We start from the raw sequence: 13779 nt of genomic DNA on the forward strand, positions 1-13779 counted from the left end.
TGACTAATACAGGTTATAAGGGTGGAGACTCATGAATGGGATTAGTGCTCTTATAAAAGGGACCCCAGAGAGCTCCCTTGCCCCTTTCACCGTGTGAGGACACAGCAAGAAGAAGCTTGTCTATAAACTGGGAATGGGTCCTCACCAGACGCTGAATCTGCCACACCTAGATCTTGAACTTCCAGCAACTAAAACTTTAAAAAAAAATAAGTGTCTTGTTTATAAGCCACTTGATCTAGGGTCGTTTCTAATAGGAGCTCGAATGAACTGAGATCGTCTCTTTTTCACGTGCTATCTTGCAAGATTAATCCATTAAATCTACCCTCACACTTACACGACTCTCTGCACTTAAGGACAAATTTGTCCACTAGCCGTAGCTACTAGGAAGAGAATCGTAAAGTGTTGCTCTGTTTTGTGTTGTTTTTAATTGGGGTGGGATGAGAAGAAATTATGAGAGCAACAGGCAATTTTAAAGCTGTGGGGTAGGCAAGCAAAGAACGTTACAACAGAGGACTGGTGAAGGAAGCAGAGCCGGTACTGACAACGAATTTTCTGTCTTCCTAGTCTGCCTAGGATGAGGACTTGGCTGCCACATTTTAGCTAACCTGCCTTCTGGACAAATCCCCAGCTGGGACCTCGCACAATCCATCCCACTCTCTTTATTCTCTCCCTTGAATCAGAGCTTCTCCTTACTAGCAGGGTAAACAGAATCTTATTAAAACATCTGGCTAACGTCAACAGCTTATCTGCATGGAAATGCGACTGTAAATCCATCCACCAACAAAATGAATGTGTACAAAGTGCAAGCAGCTCTCCACGCCAAAAAAAAAAAAAGAAACAAATTTAAAAAATAGTTCATGGGAAACAACTGCAAGGGATTGAAAATTAATTTTCAAGCTCTACTTACAGATATTTACATTAGGGTGTGAGTGTGGTAAACAGGCCATATTCTATCAACTCACCTATGCATTTATGCAAAGAAAGTAAACAGAACTGATATTGGGAGAGGTGCCTAAACTGTGGCACCATGTGCGTTTTCCACCTTGCATTTGTCATTTTCATGAATCGAGGAGCCCTAGTTTTAAGAATGAAGCTCTTTTCCTTTTATTGCAGCTCCTTGAACTCCACATTTTATTATTATTATTATTATTACTATGACTTCCTAAATGCTGTGCTTTGGCACTCTTCACTTACTTCCTTTATCCCTGTGATAGCAATGCCAGCAACGGCTGCCTACTCCTCTTACAAATCCCTTGATAAAACTCACATATTACACTGAGCCTCGAAACACTGTTTGCATTGCGGCTCCTATCTGCTCACTTGAGTGTTTTGCCAAAGTGGCGTGCTGTCCAGAAGAGTATTTACTGCTGGCGGTGAGGATGTCGTCTGCTTAGGTTGGGTAAACTACTCACAGAGCTACACTGGGAGACACACAGGGATCTTCCTTGCACACTACCTGTTCAGAGTGAAAGGGTACAGTGTGTGGCAGATGACAAAGACCCATCACCTTCAAGTTATCAGCTGCAAGGAGGGTGCTTAGAAAATTGTTCCCTTTCTCTCTCTTTCTCTCTCTCTCTTTCTCTCTCTCTCTCTCTCTCTTTCAGTATGAATTGAGAATGAATTGTCTCTGGGTTTCCTTGGTCACCCATTGGCTGGTCCATTTGGAAGGGGAAGCAAAGCTGAACCTCAAAATGATGCACAGAGAGGGAGATTTGCCAGGTACAGTAACTGAGAATAAGAAAACCCAGCCTGGACTCCCCTGTCCAAACTCTCTTTTCTCCCATGCTCCCTGAAGGAGGATAGAGGGGATAAGGGAAGAATGATCCTAGAGCCAGATCCATAGCTCTGAGGTTTTTTTCCTAAAAGGAGGTTGGGATTTTTGTGGGAACAAATAAAAGAGGAAATGCTCTCCTGAGAGATCTGAATCTAAAGATAGAAGAAGCACTAGGGTTTTGTTTCGGTTTGATTTGGGTTTGTTTGCTTGCTTTTTGAATTTAAGAAAACAACATAGGAAGCTTGAAGTTTGAAAACATTCTCCTATTTTTATAGTTCCCTGTATTTAACTCTAACATAAGCAACAACCTCAAATTATTAGTAAGAACAAATTTAATCACACATATAGCAACAATTCAACAAATACTGTTAATGATTACTGACTGGCAGGTAAGTAAACTGCTTACAAAGATAGCCTTGCTATGCACGATCATAATTATTTGCAAACACCAGTTTGACCTTGACAGTGAGGAGTACAAATTATAGGGTTGGCACTGACCTCTCATAGTCACCTGTTTCTGTTGCTTATGTGGAAGGAGAATATCTTCTCCAGGGGTGCTAGGAACCAGGCAGTTTAGGTAATGATTAGCAACAAGACAAGCTATGAATGATCCAAGTCAGAGCTAGAAGAAACAACATAAACATTATATTTACATCCTGGGCAACATAGTGAGACTCTGTCTCTACGAAAACAAACAAACAAACAAAAAAAAGGAGACGTTAGCCAGAAGTAGTGGTGCGTACCTGCTGTTCCAGCTACTTCTGAAGCTGAGGCGGGAGGATTGCTTGAGCCCAGGAGGTTAAAGGTGCAATGAGCTGTCATTACACCACTGCACTCTAGTCTGGGTGACATAGCAAGACCCTGTCTCGAAAAAAAATTAAAAATAAAAATAGACACTACATATAGGAAGCAATGGTAGAGTGGACAGGATGGTGATGGGTGTAAGAGAAACCTCCATCTCCCCCTAACAGCTAGACAGAAGTAATCTATGGGGGTGCTGAGGATGGTATTTTGGCTAATGTATAGCAATTACTTTCCATGCCTGTAATGCTTATAACTTCTACTTTCCAGATAAAAGAAATGAAGCCTCAAAGGACATGTAACTTTTTCAAAAGATACACAGTAGCCTCGCTCCTAGTGTAAGTTCCATGCCTTCATTCCTAGCCTAAGTCAGAAGAGAGCTGGCATTTCCTACAGATGACTGACTTCTGCTGGTTTAAGGTGTTGACCAATTTTTTTTTCCTTATCAAGTGATTCTTGGCACTTTGATTTAACAATACCTTAACCGGTAAAACATTATCCAAAGCTGTTTGAAAATCTCGTCATATAGCATCCAGTGAACTGCCATTGTCTCCAGTGGCAACAATATCTTTGAACATCCCTTGTAATGGTGCTTTAACAAAAACCTCTGCCTCCTAAATCCTTGCTGGCTATTTCTAACAAAATAGCCCTTTCTGAGGTGGTCTCTCAATATGTTTTACAAAATTGACTACAATATTTCCCCCACAATGGTGGAAGTTATAAAGCTAACCATTGACCTTCTTATTGAAAAATGGCATTATACATGTCACTTTGGAGGTTTGAATAAATCAACAGAAACGCAGGGATAGAACTCAGGTTATAGAAAGGTGAAGGTAGTAGATTTCCTGTTTTTTTTTTTTTTAAAACTAATTCATCTTTTAAGACCATTTTTCAGTCTTTTCTCCTACATGGTTTCTAATCCATTGTGAAAATTAAGGTTAATTCTAAGCTCTATCTGGTGAGATAAAGAGAATGGGGGACATGGGTTTTTTTTGTGTGTGTGAACAACCATTTCAGTAAGAACTAGTCTGATGAACTAAAAGAGAGAGATCAGAATGTGGCCATAGAGAGAACTGGCTCAGTCCATTTAGTGATGTTCACTTTAGCTATGTGCATCAGAAAAGCAAATACCGCATACCTGTCCAGATAAGTGAGTGATCACAGGCAAACACACCCAAAGAACAACCACCAAAGTCCAAAAATTAAGCACTGCATGCATCTCCAAGCACCCATGTATTTGTTCATTCTCACAATGCTATAAGTACTTATCCGACACCAGGTAATCTATAAAGCAAAGAGGCTTAATGGACTCAGAGTTCTACAGGGCTTAGGAGGCCTCAGGAAACTTACAATCATGGCAGAAAGGGAAGCAAGCACATCCTTCTTCACATGGCGGCAGCAACGAGAAGTGCAGTTTGAAGGGGGGTTAATCCCCTTATAAAACCATAAGATTTTGTGAAAACTCATTCACTATCATGAGGAAAGTGTGGCGATAACCGCCCTCATGATTAAATTACCTCCCACTGGGTCCCTCCCACAACATATGGGGATTATGGGAACTACAATTCAAGATGAGATTTGGGTGGGGACACAGCCAAACCAGGTCAACCCACCTCCATATTCCCTTCCAATAATTACCACTACCCAGTGCCAAAATAATTACATTTTAATACCATAGATTGGGTTTGTCTGTTTCAAACTCTATATAAATGAAATAATACAATATTTATTATTCTAAATGTCTTCTTTTACTTAACCTTATGTTTCTGAGACGTAGCCACATTGTTGTATAAACTGGGTAGTTTATTCATTTTTTACCTCTATATACTATTCTGCTGTATGAAGAACACGGCCTTACAGAGAACTGACTCAGTCGATTTACTGATAAATGTCAACGTCAGCATTATATTGGCTCTTCAGAGGGAAATAATCGCATTAGTCACTGTGAATAGACACAAATACTATCCTTTCTTATTTGCTTTCTCCCTTTAGTGGTCAGACTAAGAAAAGAGTTAGTGAGTGTCAATAATTCTATTCAACTAACCATCCAAAAAAATGTACCACATTATAAACAAACAAGCATCTCCATTATGGAAATCTGATGAGAGAAAACAGATAGCATTTATATCCTCCTTAGCCTCTTGCCCCACCTAGTTTCAAATCACTGGGCACATCAAGTTTCAGAACTCTCCATATGAATAGGAATGGGTTGAAAATCAGGCCACGTGTAAAGCTGCAGTTTCTGGGGGAAAAAAAAGTGCATTGTTGTACCTTTGTAGTGCTGCCTAAAGCTAAAAGGGAAAAGAACATTCCATTCAGGCCAGAAAGGGGAAGAGAGGGAGAAAATAAATTTCCTAGAAAACTCGTAAAACTTCTGGTTCACCTTAGGTTTGAAATGCAAGTGAGATTTTATTTCCTACAAAAATCAGCCCTTAGGTCCATAAAGTATATGGGGACAGGTGATTGGTTTAATCAAGTGGCATTAAAAAGTTATGTTTCTGTTGATGTGTGACATTGAAGAAAAGTGCACACAGCATACCTACACAGGTAAGTGAGTGATCACAAGGTAAACACACCCACAGAACCACCACCAAAGTCAAAAAATGAAGCACTGCATGCATCTCAAAGCACACCCCCATAGTCCCTTCCAATAATTACCACTCCCCATGCCAAAATACTTACATCCTGGGTTTGTTTGTTTTCAAACTCTATATAATGGAATAACACAGTATTTATTATTCTGTCTAGCATCTTTCACTTAACATTATGTGAATGAGACCTAGTCACATTGTTATATAGACTGGGTAGTTCATTCATTTTTATCTCTATATACTATTCTGTTGTATGATGACACCTCAATTTATTTATTCATTCTACTGTTGACAAATCTTTAGGTTTTTTTCCTGTTCTTGGCTTTTATGTATATTGATTATATTAGGCCATTCTTGCATTGCTATGAGGAAATATTAAAAAGTAATTTATAAAGACTGGATAATTTGTAAAGAAAAATGAAATATTAAAAATAATTTATAAACACTGGTAATTTATAAAGAAAAGAGGTTTAATTGGCTCACAGTTCTTCAGGTTGTACAGGACGCATGGTGCCGGCATCTGCTCGGCTGCTGGGGAGGCCTCAGGAAACTTACAATCATGGCAGAAGGTGAAGGGGAAGCTGGCATGTCACATGGCTGGAGTAACAATAAAGAGAGAGAGAGGAGGTGCTACACACTTTTAAACAGTCAAATCTCCTAAGAACTCACTCACTATCATGAGAACAGCACCAAGAGGATGGTGCTAAACCGTTTATGAGAAGTCTGCCCCCGTAATCCAGTCACTTCCCACCTGGCCCCTTCTCCAATATTAGGATTACAATTTGACAAGGGATTTGAGCAGGGACACAGATCCAAACCATAGCACTGATGCTATGAACATTTTGAACCAATCTTTTGGCACACATAAACACACATTTCTATCTGGTATATACTGAGGGGTGGAATCTTTGAAAAATGGTCAGCTTCTTCAAGCTTCTTCTATGGCCAGCTTTTAAAGACACAGTCAACCAATTTTCCAAAGCATATGCTCCCTTTCTGGTAACTCCCACCCCCCAGCAATGTACGTGAAGTCCGATTTTTCTGTTTCTTTGCTAACACTTGATGATGTCAGTCTTTCTCATTTTAGCCATTTCGGTGGTGGTGTAGATGTCTCCCCCCTTGTGGTTTTAATGCAAATTTCTCCAACGCTTGATGAGTTTCAGTACCATTTTCACGTGTTGTATTAGACCATTCTTGCATTGCTATAAAGAAATATCTGAGACTGGGTAAAGTCACTGCATCCTTGATGTCCTCGGCTTAAGCAATCCTCCCACCTCTAGAGTAAGTAACTAGGACTACAGGCGTGTGCCACCACATCTAGCTAATTTTTGTATTCTTTTTGTGGAGGCAAGTTCTCGCTATTTTGTCCAGGCTGGTCTTGAAATCTGGACTCAAGTGATCCTCCCACTTCAGCCTCCCAAAATGCTGGGATTACAGGTGTGAGCCACCACACCTGGCTTAATTAATTCCTTTCTCTGAAGACTTTTCCCTCTAATAAAATACACTAATACTTTTCAAACAGAACCAGTATCAGTCACTTATAACTTAGTACAATTAAGCTATAAAATTCACCTTATTTATATGATGTTAGGAATATAAACACTATGAAACAAAAATTTACTGTGTACCTATTAAGGGAAGAAAAGCGGACCAAAAGTCAAGTTGGAGAAAATAAAAGATAATTTCAGCCTACTTCAATAATGGGCAAATTGCTAAATCTTGCAATATATTACTGGGTAAAAGACATTAAATCATTCATTCTATAGCAGTTGAAATAATACGAGTAAGAACTATTAGAATAATGAAGACAGCAACAATTCAATAAGCACTGTTCACTGTTAAATACTGACAGGTGAGAATTCATTGCCTTCAGAACTCATCTGACTATAGCTCATAACTTTGCTTCCACAGAGGAACAAAAATCTCACACAACTTTTCACACTAGCATAGATTGTCATATATAAAATAAGAATGGCATTATAAAGTGGGGTATAGAGGTAATATAGGAGTAATTAGTTGGATTTATTTTAAACTGTAAGTATGTCTTCACCAATTTATATGATTCTTATGAAAAATAAATCATGATTCTATGTAAACTTCCTGATAATTTTCAGTTTGGACCCCTATTACACTACATTTTCTTAGCCCAATTATTTTCATAAATGCTTCATTTAAATAAAATATGATTCTTTAATGAAGAAAATCTGAGTAAACTATTATATTTTTATATGAACAAAATGAATAAGCATTGGCAAAGAAACCATAAATTATTAATTCAAGGTTACACATACTTTTCAGGGCTACATTCACTAATACATAAAGTCTTTCAAAAAATATTTTTATTGTTCTGTTAAAAAATAAACCCTTTGGTTTTTTGAATAATTTTTTGACCAGATTAAAAATTGATCAACTTTTGCTCTGGAAAATAATAAAATCTGTAGCAAGGCTAAAAGATTGATTTGTGGAGACTGTTACAGACAATGAATGTAGAGAGTAAATAAGAGATGTTTTTTCTTTCTTCATCTATATTCAAATCTACCCTTTATGTGAAAGTTGAATGAGGTCCATTAGTGTTATATTTACAGGTGCTGGACTATATATGAATTACATACGCCTGCCAAGAATTTCCCATTTAGGGCTTGCATTTGCACCTGGAGACTTTTATCTAATTTTTAAATTAAGCCAAAAATGCATTTCACTCTCAACCTCACCAGTGAATTTTTAAAAAGGGATATTGGCAGAGGAGGAATAGCAGGGGTGATAGAGATTAATTCCAATGACAGAATAGGCTTTAAATAAACAGAAAATAGTAATGTGAGGAAATATACAAACACCATCTTATTTGCTGTATCCCACTCTGGAGAAATTCCTTTTTTATCAATACATGTTGCTGTAAAATAATCTTGCAGACTTAAATTTTAGAAGACAGGGGGTTTTTGTGCATCCACCCAATTCAAAATTGCTTTCAAGGGAGCTGGCATACTGAGACAATTTTCCAGGCAATAAGTTGGAATTTCCCAATTTCACCTAAAGGAGAAAATAGAATACTTGAAATCTATTATGTCTTGCTCAAGTTGGTGATGGAGTGATCTCTCTGATTTACAAAGTCCCCTCTCTGGAAACTCTAGTCGTGCCATTCTATTTTTTACTTCAGGAATTTTTAACCCAATGGCTATTTTTAAGACCTATCATTGGAAATAGAGAAAGATGGAAATACATTTGGGAAAAGAACAAGGAAGGGAGGCATTGGCAGACATGAAGAAAAGTGTTCACATTTTAGAAAAGATTAACAGGAATGAGGCAAAGTCCATTTCTAAGGAGTTAACTTCCAGCTGTGGCCAGGAAGATCGCTGGGTGCCTGCAGAATGCCCTGCAGTGTTCTGATGAAAAACTGTATAAGGCTATCTTGTTGGAGCCACATAACCATGGCCATCAGGGAGGAGTGGTGAATAACACGTTTTTTAATGAGTTTTGCGGATTAAATAAATGAAAGATGTCAGACATTTTCATCTTCAGTCAATCAAGTAGTCTCTTTCAGGGACCATGTTTAGTCCTGAGAGATGGAAAAGATAATAATTCCTAGTGGTAAAATGAGAAGGATGTGGAATATGACAATGTAAGAGTAGCCTAATAAAACAATGCATCATACAACACAAAAATAATTAAAAATAGACATGTTGTTCATTCAGTAAAGAGTAATTAAATGCTTACTTGAAACAGGTGCCTTGTATGATAGGAGACACCTGGAAAATGATTAGTTAAGACCTATATCGCTACAAGCTCATTTTCCTTGAGTCCTGTTAAAAGAGTTTTCTGTAATGTTAGAAGTTGAAAAGGAAATACAGCATTTCCCTCCATGTCTGAGTGCTTTTCTACATATATAATGTTGCCATGAATATTTTTTTCAAGTCTAGACTCAGTTCCAGTAGGTCAGTTCCTGGTATGTCACACTCTCCTAGAGTCTCCAGATAATGAAAATAATCTCTTAAAACTGAAATGATGACCTTGTTTCTAAAACACCTACTATATGCCAGGAAATGTGTTACGGACTTTAGGTATAATCTGTTTTATTCATTTAAGCTTCAAAATAATCCTGCATGGTGTGGATCATTTATTGTGTCTTTACAGAAGGGGAATCTGAATGGAAAATAATGTATCTAAACTTCCAAGAAAGGGCTGAAGAATCTGAACTCAGTCTATCTTAGGCAAAAACTGAAGCTCTTTTAACTTGTCTGCCTCTAATGGATTCACAATCAGGTACCCAGTGATATGACCTGGCTCTGTGTTCCCACCCAAATTTCATCTTGAATTGCAATCTGAATTTTAATCCCCACGTGTTGAGGGAGGGATCTTGTGAGAGGTGATTAGATCATGGGGGCAGTTTCCCCATGCTCTTCTTGTGATAGTGAATGAGTTCTCATGAGAGCTGATGGTTTTATAAGGGACTTTTCCCCACTTCGCTCTGCACTTCTCCTTCCTGCCACCAAGTGAAAAGGACATGTTTGCTTCCCTTTCCGCCATGATTATAAGTTTCCTGAGGCCTCCCAGCTCAGGGGAACTGTGAGTCGATGAAACCTCTTTCCTTTATAAATTACCCAGCCTCGGAAGTTCTTCACAGCAGTGTGAGAACAGACAAATACACCAAGGAAGACTGAAAACAATTTTTCTTCTTCCCTTTTCCATTTCAACACAGCCATGACATTATATTGCAATGATGGGAGAGAAGGCATGATTTAAAACAATGGTTCTCAAGCTTAAACATGCATCAGAATCAGTGAGAATGGGAGTCCACAAGCTTTTTCTGTAAAAACCCAGATAATAAATATTTCTCATTTTGCAGTTCATATAGTCTCTATCACAATTATTCAACTGTGCTCTTGTAGCACGAGAGCAGTCACAGATAATACAAAGTGAATGAGTGATTGCATTCCAATAAACCTTTATTCACGGGCATGAAATTTGAATTTCATATAATTTCCATGTGTTGTGAATTCTTCTTCTTCTTTGTAATTTTCCCCAATCATTTAAAACTGTGAAAGTTATTCTTAGTTCAGAGGCATGAAAAAGCAAGTGGTTGTTCTGCTACTGGAAAGGGGTCCGGATCCAGACCCCAAGAGAGGGTTCTTGGACCTCATGTAAGAAAGAATTTGGGGTGAGTCCATAAAGCGAAAACAAGTTTTTAAGAAAGTAAAGGAATAAAGAATGGATACTCCATAGGCAGAGCAGTGGCTTGAGCTGCTGGACTGAGTATACTTATAGTTATTTCTTGATTATATGCTGAACAAGGTTTGGATTATTCATGAGTTTTCCAGGAAAGGTGTGGGCAATTCCTGGAACTGGAGGTTCCTCCCCTATTTAAACCATATAGGGTAACTTCCTGCTGTTGCCGTGGCATCCGCAAACTGTCGTGGCACTGGTGGGAATGTCATTTAACATGCTAATCCATTATAATTAGCATATAATGAGCAGTGGGGATGATCAGAGGTCACTTTTGTCACCATCTTGGTTTTGGTGGGTTTTGGCAGCCTTCTTTACTACAACAGTTCAGGTTTGGCCCCCAGGTGAGAACCATTCATCTACATGGTGGATGAAGAAAACAGGTCAAAAATGAGTAGCTTATGGGCCGGTTCTTCTTCAACAAAGTGCTGATATTTCTATTATTTTCATATTATTTTTCAAATGTGCTTGTGCTACACGTACTTTCTTCTTTAATCAAATCAGTTGCCAACATTTGAAAATTTGGATATTTACATAAAATCTGAAGTTTTGGGACTGTTCTTGAAAAATGCAGAGAACAAGCAATATAAAAGCTGCATTCCTGCCTGGTAATCCTTGCTCCACTCAGGAAGAGCTGATGCCCCATATGAAGAGCCATGGTCTTTTCCTAGTTGGTCATTGTATTACTTCATTCTTATACTGCTAAAAAGAACTTACCTGAGACAGGGTAATTTTGAACAAAAGAGTTTAATTGACTCACAGTTCTGCAGGCTGAGCAGGAAGCATAACTGGTAGGCCTCAGGAAACTTACAATAATGGCAGAGGCAAAGGAAAAGCAAGCATGTCTCACCATGGCACAGGAGGGGAGAGAGTGAAGGGAGTCAGTGTGACACAATTTTAAACAACCAGACCTCCTGAGAACTCACTCACTATTATGAGAACAGCAAGGCGGAAATCCACACCCATGATCCAATCACCTCCCAGCAGGTCCCTCCCCCAACACTGGGGATTACAATTCAACATGAGATTTGGGTGGGGACACAGAGCCAAACCGTATGTCATTTTCGTCCTTTATTTATCTGGCCTCTGTGGTTTGCCTTCACCATTCCTAAAGTACACTAATAGAGAAGGAACACTCTACCTTACATCAGAGAACTTATTAAATAACACATCATTTGTGCCAGGCACGGAGCCATATATCATATAGATGTACACAGATGACCCTAGAACAATCTAGGTTTGAGCTACATGGGTCTGCTTATACACAAATTTTTTTTTAATAAATATGTTGGAATTTTTTTTTATTGAGATTGTGACAATTTTTAAAAACTCACAGATAAACTGCATGGCCTAGAAATATTGAAAAAAATAGGAAAAAGGCATGTCATTAATTCACAAAATATATTCATGTCACGAATGCATAAATCACACACATTTGTTAACACATATGTATAACACGTACATATGATAAACAGTTGGCTAACACATACGTGTGTGTATAACATAAACAGTTGGTTAATACATACATATGTGTTAACTTATGTATGTGTTAACCAACAGTTTAGTTATAAACATACATATGATAAACAGTCAGTTAACACATATGTATGTGTTATACATAAACACATAAGTATGTGTTCATGTTATCGGGAAGGCTGGCCAACAGGAGGCTGTAAGTAGTTAAGTTTTTGGGGGAAGTCAGAAGTTCTATGCAGATTTTGAACTGTGCAGAAGGTCAGCACCCCTAACAATTGCATTGTTCATGGGTCAATTGTATATAAATGTATTCATTTATCCATTGGCCAGCTATGTAGGCATAGTGTCTTAGTCTGTTGTTGCTGCTATAACAAAATATCTTAGGCTGGGTAATGTCTAAAAACAGAAACTTATTTCTTACAGTTCTGGAAGCTGTGCAGTCCAAGGTCAAGGCACCTGCATGTGGTGTCTACTGAGAGCCTTCTTGCTGCACCCTCTTGTGTCCGGAATTGGTGGGTTCTTGGTCTCACTGACTTCAAGAATGAAGCCGGGACCCTCGCAGTGAGTGTTACAGCTCTTAAGGTGGCGCGTCTGGAGTCTGTTCCTTCTGATGTTCGGATGTGTTAGGAGTTTCTTCCTTCTGGTGGGTTCGTGGTCTCGCTGGCTCAGGAGTGAAGCTGCAGACCTTTGCGGTGAGTGTTACAGCTCTTAAGGCGGCACGGCTGGAGTTGTGCGTTCTTCCCCGTGGGCTCATGGTCTCGCTGGCTTCAGGAGTGAAGCTGCAGACTTTCACGGTGAGTGTTACAGCTCATAAAAGCAGTGTGGACCCAAAGAGTGAGCAGCAGCAAGATTTATTGCAAAGAGCGAAAGAACAAAGCTTCCATGGTGTGGAAGGGGACCCAAGCCGGTTGCCACTGCTGGCTCCAGCAGCCTGCTTTTATTCTCTTATCTGGCCCCACCCACATCCTGCTGATTGGTAGAGCCCAGTGGCCTGTTTTGACAGGGCGCTGATTGGTGCGTTTACAATCCATGAGCTAGATACAAAGGTTCTCCGCGTCCCAATCAGATTAGTTAGATACAGAGTTTCGACACACAGGTTCTCCAAGGCCCCACCAGAGCAGCTAGATACAGAGTGTCGATTGGTGCACTCACAAACCTTGAGCTAAACACAGGGTGCTGACTGGTGTGTTTACAATCCCTGAGCTAGACATAAATGTTCTCCAAGGCCCCACCAGAGCAGCTAGATACAGAGTGTGGATTGGTGCATTCACAAACCCTGAGCTAGACACAGGGTGCTGATTGGTGTATTTAAAATCCCTGAGCTACATATAAAGACTCTCCACGTCCCCACCAGACTCAGGAGCCCAGCTGGCTTCACCCAGTGGATCCCGCACCGGGGCTGCAGGTGGAGCTGCCTGCCAGTCTTGCGCCATGCGCTGGCACTCCTCAGCCCTTGGGCAGTCGATGGGACTGGGCGCCGTGGAGCAGGGGGTGGCGCTCATCGGGAAGGCTTGGGCTGCACAGGAACCCACGGAGGCGGGGGAAGGCTCAGGCATGGCGGGCTGCAGTCCCGAGGCCTGCCCCGTGGGAAGGCAGCTAAGGCCCGGCGAGAAATTGAGCGCAGCGCCGGTGGGCTGGCACTGCTGGGGGACCCAGTACACCCTCCGCAGCCGCTGGCCCGGGTGCTAAGCCCCTCACTGCCCGGGGCCGGCAGGGCCGGCCGGCCGCTCCGAGTGCGGGGCCAGCCAAGCCCACGCCCACCCGGAACTCCAGCTGACCCGCAAGCGCTGCGCGCAGCCCCGGTTCCCGCTCGCGCCTCTCCCTCCACACCTCCCTGCAAGCTGAGGGAGTGGGCTCCAGCCTTGGCCAGCCCAGAAAAGGGCTCCCACAGTGCAGCGGCGGGCCGAAGGGCTCCTCAAG

General features: G+C 40.5%; 1 protein-coding gene across 1 annotated transcript in view; it reads right to left on the bottom strand.

The window, feature by feature from the left end:
• The window catches only part of LOC117978593 (variable charge X-linked-like), a 433542-nt gene that overhangs the window by 132870 nt on the left and 286893 nt on the right, over positions 1 to 13779 (bottom strand). Inside the window, exons 7-8 of the mRNA XM_055106424.2 lie at positions 2518 to 5763; positions 2273 to 2396 (exon numbers count right to left, since the gene is read on the bottom strand). The gene's annotated coding sequence lies outside the window, so the exon portion shown is untranslated. The remainder of the gene's footprint in view (positions 1 to 2272; positions 2397 to 2517; positions 5764 to 13779) is intronic.

This window comes from Pan paniscus, chromosome X (genome assembly GCF_029289425.2).
Source record: "Pan paniscus chromosome X, NHGRI_mPanPan1-v2.0_pri, whole genome shotgun sequence".
Taxonomy (NCBI): domain Eukaryota; kingdom Metazoa; phylum Chordata; class Mammalia; order Primates; family Hominidae; genus Pan; species Pan paniscus.